Source organism: Ornithorhynchus anatinus, chromosome 2, assembly GCF_004115215.2.
Source record: "Ornithorhynchus anatinus isolate Pmale09 chromosome 2, mOrnAna1.pri.v4, whole genome shotgun sequence".
NCBI classification, from domain to species: domain Eukaryota; kingdom Metazoa; phylum Chordata; class Mammalia; order Monotremata; family Ornithorhynchidae; genus Ornithorhynchus; species Ornithorhynchus anatinus.
In genome coordinates, this window is record NC_041729.1 from 12,668,823 (window position 1) to 12,684,496 (window position 15,674).

At 42.5% G+C, this 15,674-nt stretch overlaps 1 protein-coding gene and 1 non-coding gene across 2 annotated transcripts in view; both read left to right on the top strand.

Moving 5' to 3' along the window:
- TMEM132D (transmembrane protein 132D) overlaps positions 1 to 15,674 on the top strand; it is a 545,527-nt gene that overhangs the window by 297,154 nt on the left and 232,699 nt on the right. The gene's annotated exons all lie outside the window — the stretch shown is intronic.
- LOC114809288 lies at positions 3,060 to 3,197 on the top strand. Its single transcript, XR_003757075.1, has one exon. It is a non-coding gene; the product is annotated as a small nucleolar RNA SNORA7 (small nucleolar RNA).

Sequence of the window (15,674 nt, forward strand, 5' to 3'; positions counted from 1 at the left end):
GATTACTGGGGAAGCAAGCTTGAAACATTTTTTTCATCAACCCGTCAAATGCATGTCACCTTAGCAGTTTTCCTCACAATTAACAGATAGGTGCTTTTCTTCCCCTCCTCAGCATGTTATTTATTTTTTCTAAAATGAGGGTTATTACATGCTGTGTCTTTTTCAGGCAAAATCCAATAAATTCTCCTAGCCGTTCAGGAAAAAAACGGGCCAAATGGATGGTGCCAGAGGTATCATCTATCATGATTCCTGCTTAGTGTCTCAGAGGAAATGAGTAGCTGAGGAGAATTTACTAAGGCTAAAAGGTAGCGCTTCATCTTTTTAAATTGACCTCAAGGAACCCCAACTCGAACGGCCCTGTTTATCCCAGTCTGTCCGCCATCTTTGGCGAAAGTTTAGTCTCCCTCTTTCCCTTTATATCCTCCTTTTCACTGGTCGTAATCTCTCTTTTCCACGGGTTAATGTTTTCTTGGCATTTAAAGAGGAAATCTGTATTATTGCCCTCAGCCCCAGTGTGGCATTTCCAGCATTTATTTATCATGTTTCATTAAGATTTACATAATTAATCTCCCCATGGTTTGCCTCGCCACCTACAGCCCTGAAAAAAGAAGCAGCAAGTGTAACTAATGTTCACTTTGTAGGCAGAAGATAAAGTGGAAGAGGGCAGAGAAAAAGTCACAATAAGTCAACCAGTAGAAATGGTACAGCTGGCCGACAATGGAGATCTGATTTTTATGGGAACTTTGGAAGTGTTTACTGAATGTTCGTCAGAGTTTCCAAGTGACTTACTGCATAAGACGTAGTATTTCGAATGCATATTTATGGAAGCTACTTCATGTGGTTCTTTGGAAGTTTATTCACATATCTTTGCACTGTGTTGAAACTTTAGTTCCCTTGAAACCTCTTGACCCATGAAGAAAGTATTCATTTAGAATCATTTTTGTGCTGCATTTTTAATGGAACATTTTGGCACATCAATAAAAGTCAGGTAATCCTGCCGGAACCCGGGAGAATATGGAAAGCGGTGGCAGAGAGAATCGTCCGATTTTGAAAAGACTCTCCGATCTCCCCAGCTCTCTTTCCTCGAAACATACTTCCAGGCACTTCCAGCTGTCTTGGCCAGGTTTGGGTCTGCCAGTTGCTGAGGTTTTTGATGGTTTTACATTAATGTAAATACATTTTCTTATGATTCCTTTCCCTTCATGCAAACACTGGACTTGCTGACCGAAGCAGCATGGCTAGCGGGCAGGGCGTGCAACACGGGGAAAGCCGACCTCAGTTTTTGGGCTAGTCACTTAATTCACTGTGACTCAGTTCCCTCACCTATAAAATGGGAGTAAATACAATAATTATAATAATAATAATGGCATTTGGTAAGCCCTGTACTAAGCACTGGTGGTTACAAGTAAATCGGGTTACATACATTCCACGGGGCTCCCGGTTTTAATCCCCATTTTACAGATGAGGTAACTGAGGCACAGAGAAGTTAAGTGACTTGCCCAAGATCACACAGCAGACCAGAAGCAGAGGTGGGATTAGAACGCAGGTCCTTCTGACTCCCAGGCCCATGCTCTCTCCCCTAGGCCATTCTGCTTCTAAGTCTCCCTACCTACCTTGGTAGAACAGGGACTATGCCTGGTCAGATTGCCTTATACCTAATAATTACCATAATTATGATTGGTAAATTGGTAAATCATAATTTACCGATCCCTAAATAGTCAGTGTTTGAGGGTTGCCATTCATAAACCTTCAGGGAACCACTCCCCTTCAAAACGTGGTTTTCTCAGAGGGGAATATATCTGAATTTCAGAAGAAAGAGATTATACCAGCTTTATTTCTGAATGTGAGTACAGTAGGTAAAAGGAAAACCACATAGGAGAAATGATAGAACCTTATCAACAGAAGGGAAAAACAAGAAGGAGGAGCTGGGTCATCCATGAGGTTAACATACTCCTAGAAGTGAACCTGCTGGAGCGCAAAGATAAAGTCTTGCCTCTTAGGCTGATCCAACAAGAGTTGGTCTTTAAAATTTATTTTCTGCCTTCTTTTGGGGTGTTCCTGAATGTGCAGCTTAATCTGTGGCAATATAAACCGGTCAATCAATCACTGGTAATTACCGAGTTCTTGACTATATGCAGACACTGTTCTGAGCACTTGGGAAATATAAATCACCTCTGACTAAAAATTGGTGCCTTGGGGGTGAGGGAATGTACTGAGCACCTGGGAAATATAAATGAACTCTGACATAAGAAATGGTGCTTTGGGGGTGAAGGAATGAAACAGAAAATTGAATTGCACATGGTAAGCTCTCAATAAATACTACTTAACGAATGAATGAATTGAACACTGAGGATCGACAGGCTTCTTAGATTCTAACAGTTGAAGTTTTTTTATTAATAAGTGATGAAGCTCTGACTGTACAAATCTAAAGAATTCTCTTCCATTGTAAGATGTACCTTTTATTTTGTGTTTTTAAAAGGAAACGAGAGGAAAGAGTTTTCTCTGTGAAGGTCATGCCTAGAGACTAGAATGCCTGTCAGCAAAAGTTTTCCATCACCATGGATTAGCATATTTTAGATTCAGAGTGATAGTTAAATAATGTTGTATTCAAGCCACCGGAGGAATTTGCAGGGTTTTAATGGTAAGCTCAATAACTGAGACATTTGTTTCATAAAGGAAGATGATGCCAGTCTGGTCTAGCAGTCAGGGAGGTTGATTAAAGCTTGGCAGACGCGATTGCAATTTTTAATAAAGAAATCAGCACCGTAGCATTTTTCTGGCTTTAAGTAACATAAATAGAGTTGGTGAAAAACAGAAGCCTAAACTATATGTTTGATAGTAGCTTTTAATTTCCTATATTTAATCGGGCACAACATTTGCTGCTGCTGGAGCAGTGATGCAATCGTGTTGCTCATATTTTCATTGTTCATCATTTATTTGAATTTCAGGGGAGATCTTAAAAGAAGAGGGATGTACAAATTGTTACCATGGGAAGAGGACAATTGTAAAACTGAATTTTATGCTGTGGGAGAATTTTATTCCCTGAGTAGAGGGGTCTTCCCCTCTCAGAATGGCACCCGGAGAGTTTCCGGTACTCTACCAGTTTCGGCAATGAGAGGGAGAGACAAGCAGAGGTATATCCATTCCATTCCTAGCTTGGGCAGTTCCTAGCCAGTGGAAGGCAATCTGCTACAAACTCACCTGTGCTGGGCCGCAACGACATTCATTCAATAATATTTATTGAGCGCTTACTATGTGCAGAGCGCTGTACTAAGCGCTTGGAATGGACAAGTCGGCAACAGATAGAGACAGTCCCTGCCCTTTGACGGGCTTACGGTCTAATCGCTATGGGTCGGACAGCAAAACAAGACAAGAAGGATCTGAAGCCATAATCAGGGCAGGAATTAGAGATGGTAAGCACCAGGCTGGGTGTCTTTGAGGATTTTTTCGTAGTCCCATACTATCCAGTTTTAAATGAATGCTAAACAGAGGCAGCTGTAGGGATATATATATAATGCATATGTATGTATATATATATTTTTTTCCCTTGGTATTTGAAGCAGACACCACTGATGATTAAATTCATCTCTAAGTGTCCATGTGGAAGCTGTATGGCCTAATGTAAAGAACTCGGGCCTGCGAGTCAGAGACCGTGGGTTCTAATCCCAGCTCTGCCAATTGCTTGCTGTGTGACCTTGGGCAAGTCACTTAACTTCCTTGTGCCTCAGTTTCCTCAACTGTGAAATGAGGATCAAATACCCACCACAGCAAGTAGGTGCTCAATAAATGTTTCTACCTTGCTGGACTGTTGTGCTTGTCATTTACAGGTTTTAAGCTTCGTTTTGGCTTCTTCTATTCATAATCCTTAAGAAGCTTCAGCTCCAAAGAGGGGCTTGATTTTGATTCTTGATTTCAGTGCTCCTTACTGATCTCTGCCATGACTGAGTCTCCACTTTCAGCTGGGGTTTGGCATTGCCTGAGGCTTTATTTTATCATATCCTTAAAAAAATTTCCTCCATCCTCCCAATTTGACTTCCCAATTACAGTTCTCTACAGAGCAGCTGCAAAATTATCCTGCTGCTGTCCATTTTTTTTTTTCCATTTTTTTCACCCAGGGAAGTTTTTTTGAGTTTAGCCCCTCAACCCATCCTCTCACAATGATTTCTGGAAATGCACCAAGCTGTTGGCTGTCGTGTTGTGGCGGCTCTAGGTCCCAAAACTACCAAGAAGATCGAGCTGATATGCTAGTCTTTTGGAGTCATTTTTCTACCTCCTTGTCTATCCTATCAAAAGGTAGCATATTGCCTAAGATAAGAGAATTCCGTCAGCATGTAGTTCCATGTTGCCAATTAAGGCATGTGGTTATAGTTGGGAGCTCCTCGATGCAGACAGCTACATTATTTTGGTTGGCTTTCAGTGTTCTCATCGGTCCCTAGTGCCTGGTTGACTCGACATGGTGATTTGTAGTCTGTTGTGAGCATCTTCATTTAGCAACACTTTAATAGCTGAGAAAGACTGTGGCCTAGAGGAAGAAGAATGGGCCTGGGATTCAGGGGCTCTGTGCTATAAACCCACCTCTGCCACTCTCTGTGACCTCGGGCACGTCACTCAACTTCTCTATGCCTCAGTTTCCTCATCTGTAAAATGAGGATTCAATACCTCTTCTCCCACCCACTTAGACTGTGAATCCCAAGTGGGATGGGGACGTGTCCAACCTCATTATCTTGAATCTGTCTCAGTGCTTTTACGGTGCTTGGCATGTGGTCAGCGCCTAACAAACACCATCCATTAATAACTTCCTTTAGTGATGCACATAGTCTATCGAGTTGGAAGAATTTCCAGGAAAATCAAAAGCACGCTATGAAGCTAATTTCCAGGTCTCCCATTGTATTCCCCGGCACGAAGCTTAAAATAAATGGAACAGCCGTTTTAGGGCTGCTGACTCTTGTCAAATCAAAGATGGCAGTGCATCAAGCAAGGAGCTGTTTATGAACTCACAGAATACTCCTCGTCATGTTGGTGTCACTCCCACTCAAATATCAGAAGGCACCAGAGTAGCAATTTTAACCTAGTTGGTGGTTGCCAATAACCAATCATCGATCATATTTACTGATCTCTTACCGTGTGCAGAACACTGTACCACTTGCTTGGGAGAGTAAAATACAACCCCACAGTGAGCTTACAGTCAAGAGGTCACCAGCATTCACTGCCCTTTAGCCCACCTAGGAGGCTTATGAATGCCATTGGCCTGAGTCCAGTATCAGTAAATCAATCAGTCGTGTTTATTGAGCCCTTACAGTGTGCAGAGCACTCTACCTTGGGAGTCTACAACAGAGTTGGCAGACATGTTCTCTGCTGACAAGGAGAGTACATTATGTGGGGGAGGCAGATATTAAAATAAAATATGGATCTGTACAATATGTACGTAAGTGCCGTGGTTGCCTAGGGGCCATATGGTAGGATGGTGTGGACCGAGCCAACATAGGCTAACTGTGAGTCATAAAATAACTTAAAGCGCCCCATGAGTCCTTTAGTGTTTCCGTTGGTTATGAATAATGGCAGAACTGAAGTCTTCATAGGTCTGTTCCTCTTTCTACCAGCTGGAACCAATTTTTTAGATACTTTGGAATTGACAGCTGTAAATATAAATGGTCTTTTGATTATAATACATAGGATGATCTCTTTATTTCTTCTCCCATCCCCTTATTCACATGAAAGAAAAATCTTCATGTATGGAAGGTCCTGGTGGTTCAGAGCCAAACATGAAACAGGATTTTCTTCTTTGTTCCTGGGGAGAGGGCTAGTTCAGAAGAAGCTCTTCCGTATTAACTCTTTTTTCCTGGAGTTGGTTTGTAGCCATTTTTGAGGAGAGAAAGGAAAGATGTGGTGCAAAAGCATGCTGAAAAAAACGGGTATCCTGGCACTGGACATCACTCTACACATTTAGCCGTTCTTTTCCTTCATATTTATGATCGGTTCAGGTAATAGTATATGCTCAGGAATCTTTTTATGACACCATAATGTTGGGGGTGGGGAGAAGAAGAGGGAAGGCAACCAAATCCTGTGGATTTATGACCACTCTCAGGAATGTACAGGAACTAGAGTGGAAAATAACTTTTAGAATGCGAGAATTAAAATATGTAACGCCTGGCCAACATCTTTGGCTTTGAAAATTGTGGAGCCGGCGGCTTTGGTTTAGCATCAGGCTCTGCTTCCCCCCTAGGTTTCTAGCCAATATCTATTACCCAGTGGCAGCGTAACCAAGGCCATTCTTCTGGGAAGAGTTGGCAGTCATTGCCAAGGATGAATAATGGATGGGAAGGCGTGTCTCAGAAGAAGGGGCACTGGTACTGAGTAATATAAAAATGATTGGGATATTTGTTAACAATTTATTCTGTGCCAGATGTGCTTCGGAGCACTGGGGTAAATTCAGGATAATCAGGCTGGACACGGTTCTAGACCCACAAAAATCTCACAGGCTAAATTGGAGGGAGAATAATTATTTCCCCCACTTTACATATGAGGGAGCTAAGGCACAAAACGGGGAAGTGACTTGTCCCAGTTCATACAGCAGGCAAATGCCAGAGCTGGGATTAAAACCCAGGGCTTCTCACTCCAAGGCCCGTCATCTTTTCCCTAGGTCATGCTGCTTCTCTACTGAACCGAGAATATAGAGCATGTATGTGTGTGTATATGCACGCTGGCCTGCTTGCACGTGATTGCTCAGGTAAACAAAATACATTGAGCCAGTTTCCTGTTGAAGATTAGACAATCAAAGCTCAAGCTACCATATGTCAATGTAGACAGGTACTCTTGATTGGACTGACAGCTGGTGAAGCATTGTTCTTTCTCTAAGAAAGAATGATCTGTGGATAGCTCTCTTGGATAAATGCGGAATTGACAGATACCTTCAGCAGCAGGAATTACCAGTCTAGGAAAAAATATGTGATGCCTAAGCAGTAGTTGGGGTAAAAAGAGCTTTCTAGAAGTCACCTAGTACCTCCAGTCTGGTTGTATGCCAAAGAGCTCAGACAAGATTATCTTAGAGAGAAACTCCTTCAAGCCTGTCACTCAGGCTTCAATTAGTTTAGCCTGTTTTACACACCGAATATTTGCAGTGCAAGGTGGGTTTTCAGCCATAATTAAGACTAAATGAAGTGGTCACTTAGAACGGAATGGGTTGTCTACATATGCACTGGACCAGCCTATATCTGTTTTTTTGCATTGGAATGCAACTTAGAATGTGAACTTCAGACCCCACGATATCCCTAAAATAGATAAGCTAATTTGAAAATGTGCTAGGGCTCAAACAAATCAATCAATCACTGGTATTTATTAAGTGTTATGCTTGATAATGGGCCTTGGGTTGACTCTCAAATTATGTCAATCAATTAATGGTATTTTTAAATGATATTTGTTAAATACTAGGTACCAGGCACTGTATTAAGGGTGGAGTAGATACCAGTTTATCAGGTTAGATACAGTCCTTGTCCCATATGGGGCTCACAGTCAGATGAGGTAACGAGTCACAGAGAAGTGAAGTGATTTGTCCAAGATCACACAGCAGACAAGTGACAGAACCCTTGGATTAGAACCCAGATCCTTCTGACTCCCAGGCCCGTGATCTATCAGCGTGGCTTAGTGGAAAGAGCACAGCCTGGGGAGTCAGAGGACCTGGGTTCTAACCCCACCTCCGCCACTTGTCTGCCATGTAATGCTGGGCAAGCCACTTAACTTCAGTGTGCCTCAGTCACCTCATTTGTAAATCAGCTGGGACAACCCTATTACCTTGAAACTACCCCAGTGCTTAGAACAGTGCTTGACACATAGTAAGTGCTTATCAAATGCCATCATCACCATTATTATAGTAAGCACTTAAAAATACCATAATTATTATTAGTATCATCTGCTAGGCAGTGTTGCTTCTGCCATGCTGGTACTGAGTGCTTCCTCTGTGCAGAGCACTGTACTAAATGCTTGGGTGAATACTAAAATTAGTAGACAATCCTTACCTTCAAAGAGATTACAGTCTTCCATTCCAAATTCCAGAATGATTGCTCTGCCTTGTTCCCAGAACAGGTTTAACCATAAAGTGAAAGCTTCAGACAGATTGGGAGCCCTTGGATTCTGAGCAGGTGATCCCTGGCTGGATCCTTGCCCATCCCCAAACTCAAAGCAAAAATAGGGCAATGGATCATCCTGAAAAAGGATGTTGAACTGGGTTGATTTGGGGCTGTTGCAGGACAGGTGATTTGGGATTGATCTCCATTCATTCAGCAATTTCAAAGCCAAGAATCCTGCTGTGGTATTCCCCGCCCTCAACCTAACCTACACCACTGCATGTGGTAGGAAGGGAAAGGACTTTATTCTATGAGTCCTGACTTCCACTAGTTTTTATTTCTTTTGACTTTTGAGGATAGTCACCTGCAGGAGGGGGAAGTTGCAGATTAACAGCTATCGAAAAGGAAGATTCACCGAGCCTCAGATCCTCAAACCGGATGCTGACACTCATGCTCCAAAATTTTAGATTTCTCATAACCCTATCACCATATAACCAGTTTCAATAATAGAAATATAAAAATGCTCAAGCTCAAGTTTTTCTCAGGGCCAGGCAACTTCACTGCTGTTCAGGTACAAACCTTGTGTGACATCTACCACATAATGCAGAGGGAAAATGGATGGGATGGTTTTCTTACCCGGTTTAGTTCTCTAAATTGTTAGAATAAGTCAAATAATTGCTCAAATTCAACTCCTCTTCATGCCGAGTAGTCAAAGACAGAGTTCCCAAAAGCAGATCTACAGTAAAATTTAAGGGCCAAGTTAGCATCTCTGTCTTGGATGACAGAGATGTTGCCATTTTAAACTTTTCTATTGTATTGCAAACTTCTTTTCAGAACAGCATCCTTGGTAATGGCTGCCAATCTATATAATGTGGATCTGCAAGTTTTACACAAAATAATCTAGCGCCTCAGGAGCCCCTTTTAGGAGACTCAAATAAAAAAGTAGATTTCTTTTTAAAAGTTTAAAAAAATGAATTGGGACTTATGTCAATACTTGAATTTGGTCTAACACATAAGGGCATGTGGGTCTCTCAGCTGCCACTTAATCACGAAGTGAAAAATGGCTATAAAGAGCAGGAAATGAATTATATTTCCAGACTCATTTCCAGACTCATTCCAGACTCATACATCCTCCATCCCATCCATTTTCCCTCTGCGTTATGTGGTAGACGTCACATAAGGTTTGTTCCTCAATGGCGGTGACGTTGCCTGGCCCTGAGAAAAACTTGAGCTTGAGTATTTTTATATTTTTATTATTGAAATTGGTTATTTGGTGATAGGGTTATAAGAAGTCTCAAATTTTGGAACATAAGAGTGTCAGCATGAAAGCATTTCCAATTGTTATGAGCAGATTTCACAATGTCTGCACTTCGATTGTACCTAGGCACAAGTCCAGGTGTAAAATTTGGAGGTAAATTAGTCTATTCCACCTTGATTACTATCTCAGACTCCTTGCTGTCCTTCCTGCCTCCCGTCTTCACTTTGCTGCCTGGATAATTTTTCGACAAAAGCGATCACTCCATGTTTCCCTACTCCTCACGAACCTCCGGTGGCTCCCCCTTCACCTCCATATCAAACAGAAATTCCTTAACAACAGCTTTAAAGCACTCGATCCCCTTGCCCCCTCCTATCTTACCTCACTGCTCTTCTACGACAACCCAAACCGGACGTTTCGCTCCTCTAAAGCCAACCTAGTCACTATACCTTAATCTCATCTTTCTCACTGCCAGTATCTTACTCACTTTCTGTCTCTAGCCTGGAACACCCTCCCTTTTCATATCCATCAGATAATTAGGCTGTAAGCCCCCTCTAGAGTGTAAATTCACTGTGTGAAGGAAATGTTTTGTTATATTGTTATATTGTTCTCTCCCAAGCAGTTAGTACAGTGTTCTGCACATAGAAAGAGCTCACTACGTTTAATTGACTATTAGTCTCTCCACTTTCAGAGCTTTACTGAAGGCACATCTTCTCCACGAGCCCTTTAATAATAATGTTGGCATTTGTTAAGTGCTTACTATGTGCAGGGCACTGTTCTAAGTGCTGGGGGAGATACAGGGTAATCAGGTTGTCCCGCGTGAGGCTCACGGTCTTAATCCCCATTTTACAGCTGAGGTCACTGAGGCACAGAGAAGTTAAGTGACTTGCACACAGCTGACAAGTGGCAGAGCCGGAATTTGAACCCATGACCTCTGACTCCCAAGCCCGGGCTCTTTCCACTGAACCACGCTGCTTCTAATTTACTTTACTGCTTTACTGATTAAGCCCTCGTTTCCTCTTCTCCCCTCCCTTCTGCCGTAGCCCTTTCACTTGGATTTGCTCCCTTTATTCAGCAGTCCCTCAGCCCTAAGCCCTTTTGTATATATCCACAATTTATTTATTTATATTGTCTGCCTTCCCTTCTAGACTGTTTGCTCGTGGTGGGCGGGGTACATGTCTACCAACTCTATGCTGCTATATTGTACTCTCCCAAGTGCTTAGTACAATGCTCTGCACACTGTAGGCACTCAATGAATATGATCAATTGATCGCAACAAACTGCATTTGTGGGGGAGGGGTTGGAGGGAGAAAGAGAAGAAAGGGCATCTATCTCTCCTTCACATATATTCGGAAATAATCCCACGTCTGAAATAAATTGGAGGCATCTAGAACACTATCTATTTTTTCTCCAAGAGAACCACAGAGACTGAAATAACCCACAGTCACCACAAAAATGACACATCAGGAAATGCAATCAGGAATTCAGTAGTGAAGACTTTGATTTTCTTTTCAACCTCCATTGTGTGAATGTCATATCTGTGAGCTACAGATTTGTTTTTGGAAAAGTCAAGCTGTTTAGAAATATTTTATTAATGTGACTCAATTTTTATTTTGATACTTTTCTAATGCACACCTTGGTGCTGAATCATGGAATTTAAACAGAAATTAATCGACCCAGAAAAAGTTTCCATATGACGATGAATTCAAATTAGGACCATCCATCTCATTTTCTCAATCTTTCTCCACTATTTTCTTCAAGGTTATTGCCTTAATTTTTATTTCATCAGTCTATTTCCAGATCCTTATTAGAAACAACATTTTTCTGAAAGGTAATAACCTACCAGTATATCTTTATTAATCTTAGAGCAGATTGAAATCGGTGAGAAAGCTGTTAAGGAGCAGCTCAGAAGACCAGGTACTCACTACCATTGAAATCGGTTAGGACAGCCAATTAAAATTAAAAATACCCCTTCAGGTTCAATTATCAACCACCACCTGCTGGCTTTTCTAATCAGATTTCTTGTTCTTTGTACTTTTCTCTTTGGTCTTTCAATAAATCTGCAAAAAAAAAAAAAAGAATTAAGGAAAGGAATCTTAAAATAGATATTTGAATGGGAAAGTTGAGAAGATAAAGGTATGGTTCCTTCCTTCTGTATCATCTTGGGATCTTTGCCTCTAGGTTGGGCCTTCTACTCCTAAATGAGAGAGGCCCAAAGTCGACTGACTTCATACCTTCCAGGGGGCTTTGCCTTCTCCTTTTCTCTTCCTTTCCCCCACTCTCCCACCCGGTTTAACATCACATGTCCATTTCCTTGCTGACTGTTGTGCAAAATACTGATCCAAGTGTATGGGAGGGTAGAGTAGAAGTAAAACATTCATTAGTCTTCTCCACCCACTGTCTCCACTTGATCTCCGCCAAGTCTCTCCTTGACCCCCTCCGATAAGACTTTCCCTGCCTTCCCGCCACAAAACCTGTCCCCTCAGAGGTCACGAATGATCTCCTTCTCGCTAAATTCAACAGCTTCTACTCCATATTAATCGTCCTTAACCTCTCATCTGCCTTCAACACTGTCAACCACCCCCTTCTCCTGGAAACACTGTCCAACCTTGGCTTCACTGACGCTGTCCTCTCCTGGTTCTCCTCCTAGCTTTCTGGCCACTCAGTATCCGTCTCTTTCGTGGGCTCCTCCTCTGCCTCTCATCCCTTAACTGTACGAGTCCCTCAGAGCTCAGTTTTGGGTCCCCTTCCATTCTCCATCTACACCCTCTCCCTTGGAGAACTCATTCACTCCCATGGCTCTAACTACCATCGGTAAGTGACCTTTCGCCTTCTCTGCAGCCTCACATTTCTTCCAGCCTTCAAAACATCTCTACTTGGATGTCCTGCTAACCCCTCAAACTTAAGATTTCCAGAAGAGAACTCATCTTCCCACCCAAAACCTGTCCTCCCCATCACTTTCCCATCACTGTAGACAGCACCACTATTAGCCATCACACAAGCCTGTAACTTTGGCGTTACTCTTGACTCATCTCTCTCATTCAACCCACATTTTCAAACTGTCATCAGATCCTGTAGATTCACCCATTTCAACATTGCTAAAATCCACCATCCGAACTGCTACCATGTTAGAGAAGCAGCGTGGCTCAATGGAAAGAGCCCGGGCTTGGGAGTCAGAGGTCATGGGTTCTAATCCCGGCTCCGCCGCTTGCCAGCTGTGTGACTTTGGGAAAGTCACTGAACGTCTCTGTGCCTCAGTTACCTCATCTGGAAAATGGGGATTAAAACTGTGAGCCCCACGTGGGGCAACCTGATCACCTTATATCCCCCAGCGCTTAGAACAGTGCTTTGCACGTAATAAGCACTTAACAAATACCACCATTTTAATGGGTTCGAATCCCGGCTCTGCCACTTGTCAGCTGTGTGACTGTGGGTAAGTCACTTAACTTCTCTGTGCCTCAGTGACCTCATCTGGAAAATGGGGATTAACTGTGAGCTTCACGTGGGACAACCTGATTACCCTGTACCTACCCCAGTGCTTAGAACGGTGCTCTGCACATAGGAAGCGTTTAACAAATACCAACATTATTATTATTATTATTATTATTAATCCAAGCACTCATTTTATCTCACCGTGATTACTGTATCAGCCTCCTTGCTGACCTGCTTGCCTTTTGTCTTCCCCCTCCACAGTCCATATTTCATTCTGTTGCCTGGAACATTTTGCTACGCAACCATTCAGTCCATGTTTCTCCACTCCTCAAGGACCTCCAGGAGTTCTCCATCCACCTCCACATCAAACTGAAACTCCTTGCGATCAACTTTAAAGCACTCAATCACCTTGCCCTCTTATACCTTACTTCCCTGATTTCCCACTACAGATCAGCCTGTACACTTCGTTCCTCTAATGCCAACCTACTCACTATTCCTTGATCTCTGTTTTGCTGCCCACCTCTCTCCCACATCCTGCCTCTGACCTGGAATGCCCTCTCTCTTCCTACCCGACAGACGATCCCTCTCCCCACTTTCAAAGTCTTGTTGAAGGCATACCTCCTCCAAGAGGCCGTCCCCAACTAGGCCCTCCTTTCCTCTTCTCCCACTCCCTTCTGAGTCACCCTTCCATTTGGATCTGCTGCCTTTATTCATTCCTCTCTCAGCCCCACAACACTTACGTACGTATTGAAAATTTATTTACGCTGTCTAGCTCTCCTTCTCTAGACTGTAAGCTCATTGTGGGCCGAGAACGTGCCTAACCACTCTGCTATATTGCACCCCCCTAGGTGCTTAGTACACTGCTCTGCACATAGAAAGCACTCAATAAATATGATTGACTTATTGATTGATTACTCTTCTTACTGTGTGCAAAGTGCCGTTCTAGACACTGGGGTAAAAATGAAAATATGAAAATTAGACACAGTCCTTGGCCCACAAGGAGCTATCTGCCTTCAGATGGCTTTCAAGATAAAACTACCACCTTTCTTAGCCTCTAAATTAAATTGTAACTCCTTATTGGTCCAGATTTTGCCATTGTGTTAGGCATTCTATCCAGGAGTCTGTGCACACGGGATGAATCACTGTATTTGCTCACGTAATTTCTCCACCCCAAATTTTGTGGAGGAACTAAAGAATGTGTTTTTGCACCACATAACTGTGGGCAATGAGAGTGGAGGGCACAGGGTTGGAAGAGGAAAAGGGATAGAAAGTGACCATGATTCAGCATGAACAAGCATTGGGGGATTGAAGTCTAAAATGAGCCGTGATCCGGAGGAGGAGTGCGGGGGTAATTCATGAAATGCCTATTGGATGCAGGACGTGGTAAAGTTCAGTGGAGGGTAGAGATACTGTCTCAAGTGTCCCCTTACCTTTCTCTTCCATCTCCAATCTGTTCCTCCTCCTTCTAATCTTCTCTTTGTACTCCTGTTCTGTCCCATGCCTGCTTTGTGACCTTGGGCAAGTCACCTAACTTCTCTGCACCTCAATTTCCTCATCTGTAAAACGGGGATAAAATACCTGCTCTTTCTCTTAAACTCTGATCCCCATGGGGAAAAAGGGCTTTATGGAGTAGAGAATAGAGCGTGGGCCTGGGAGTCAGACGGTCGTGGGTTCTAATGCCGCTTCCGCCATTTGTCTCCTATGTGACCTTGTGCGAGTCACTTCACTTGTCTAGGCCTCAGTTTCCTCATGGGACTCTGTCCAATCCGATTTGCCTAAATCTACCCCAAGCCTTAGTACAGAGTCTGCCACACAGTGAGTGCTTAACAAATACCAGAATTATTATTATTGTCTTTATTATTATTGTTATTATTATTATCTGACCTGACTAACTTGTATCTACACTTCAGTTCTCAGTACAATTTTTGGCATATAGTCAATTCTTAACAAATATGAGTTATCATTATTAGGCAGCACGATGAGAATGTAATTTAGGTCTATGTGATTTCCCAAATTGCTGTCAGTGATTTTCATTGGTAACACTCTGATAGCAGGATTAACAATGTGTACTTTCTAGTCTCCACATTCTGCTTTTCTCCCATATAAAGGTATTGAGAAATCCTGCTCATGAAGGGGAAAACTGGCCTGAAAATTCAGAAAAAGAAAAATATATCCATTTTAATCATTTTTGTGTTGTCATTACGTTTTGTTCTTTCCTGGTTTTTCTCATCCATCTGATGTTTTCTTAGATGGATGTGTTCTTTTGGGTGATTGCTTTTTGTGAATTCAGTTTACAGGGATTATCTAGGTTGTTGAAAGTTCACCAAAATGGTCTTTCAAAGGCATGTACAATTTGCCTTGTGGGAGAGAGAAAAAGAAAACAAATAATCCACTGTGTAAAACTTGCCCTCTAGAGTTATTTGTTTCCAGGAGGCACTGGGTAATGGAATTCCCCCTGCACCCTTAGTCAGGAGCAAATACTTTCCAAAAAAATTAGAAATGAACCATGGAGTCATTTGTACTTTGAACACCCAAACCTCCTTGTGGGAACTAATTGTCCCTTGGGATTTCAGCTGCTGTTTCTCCCTTTGTATTAAAATTGTTCCTGAAGGTCGTCTAACAGAAAATGTCTGGCCCAAGATGTCAGATTGCTCCATCAGGTCAGAGGCAACAGAATACCTGTTGTTCTAGTGGGAGTCAGGGTCCCTGACTTCTAATCCTGGCTCCCGCATTTATGTGCTGTGTGATCTCAGGCAAGTCACTTAAAGTTTCTGTGCTTCAGTTTCCTCATCTACACAATGGGGATTCAATACCTGTTCTCCCTCCTACTTATTCTGTAAGCTCCATGTGGGACCTGATTATCCTTTACTACAGCGCTGGGTAGAGTGTTTGGCATATAGTAAGTGCTTAACGAATGCCACAATTAT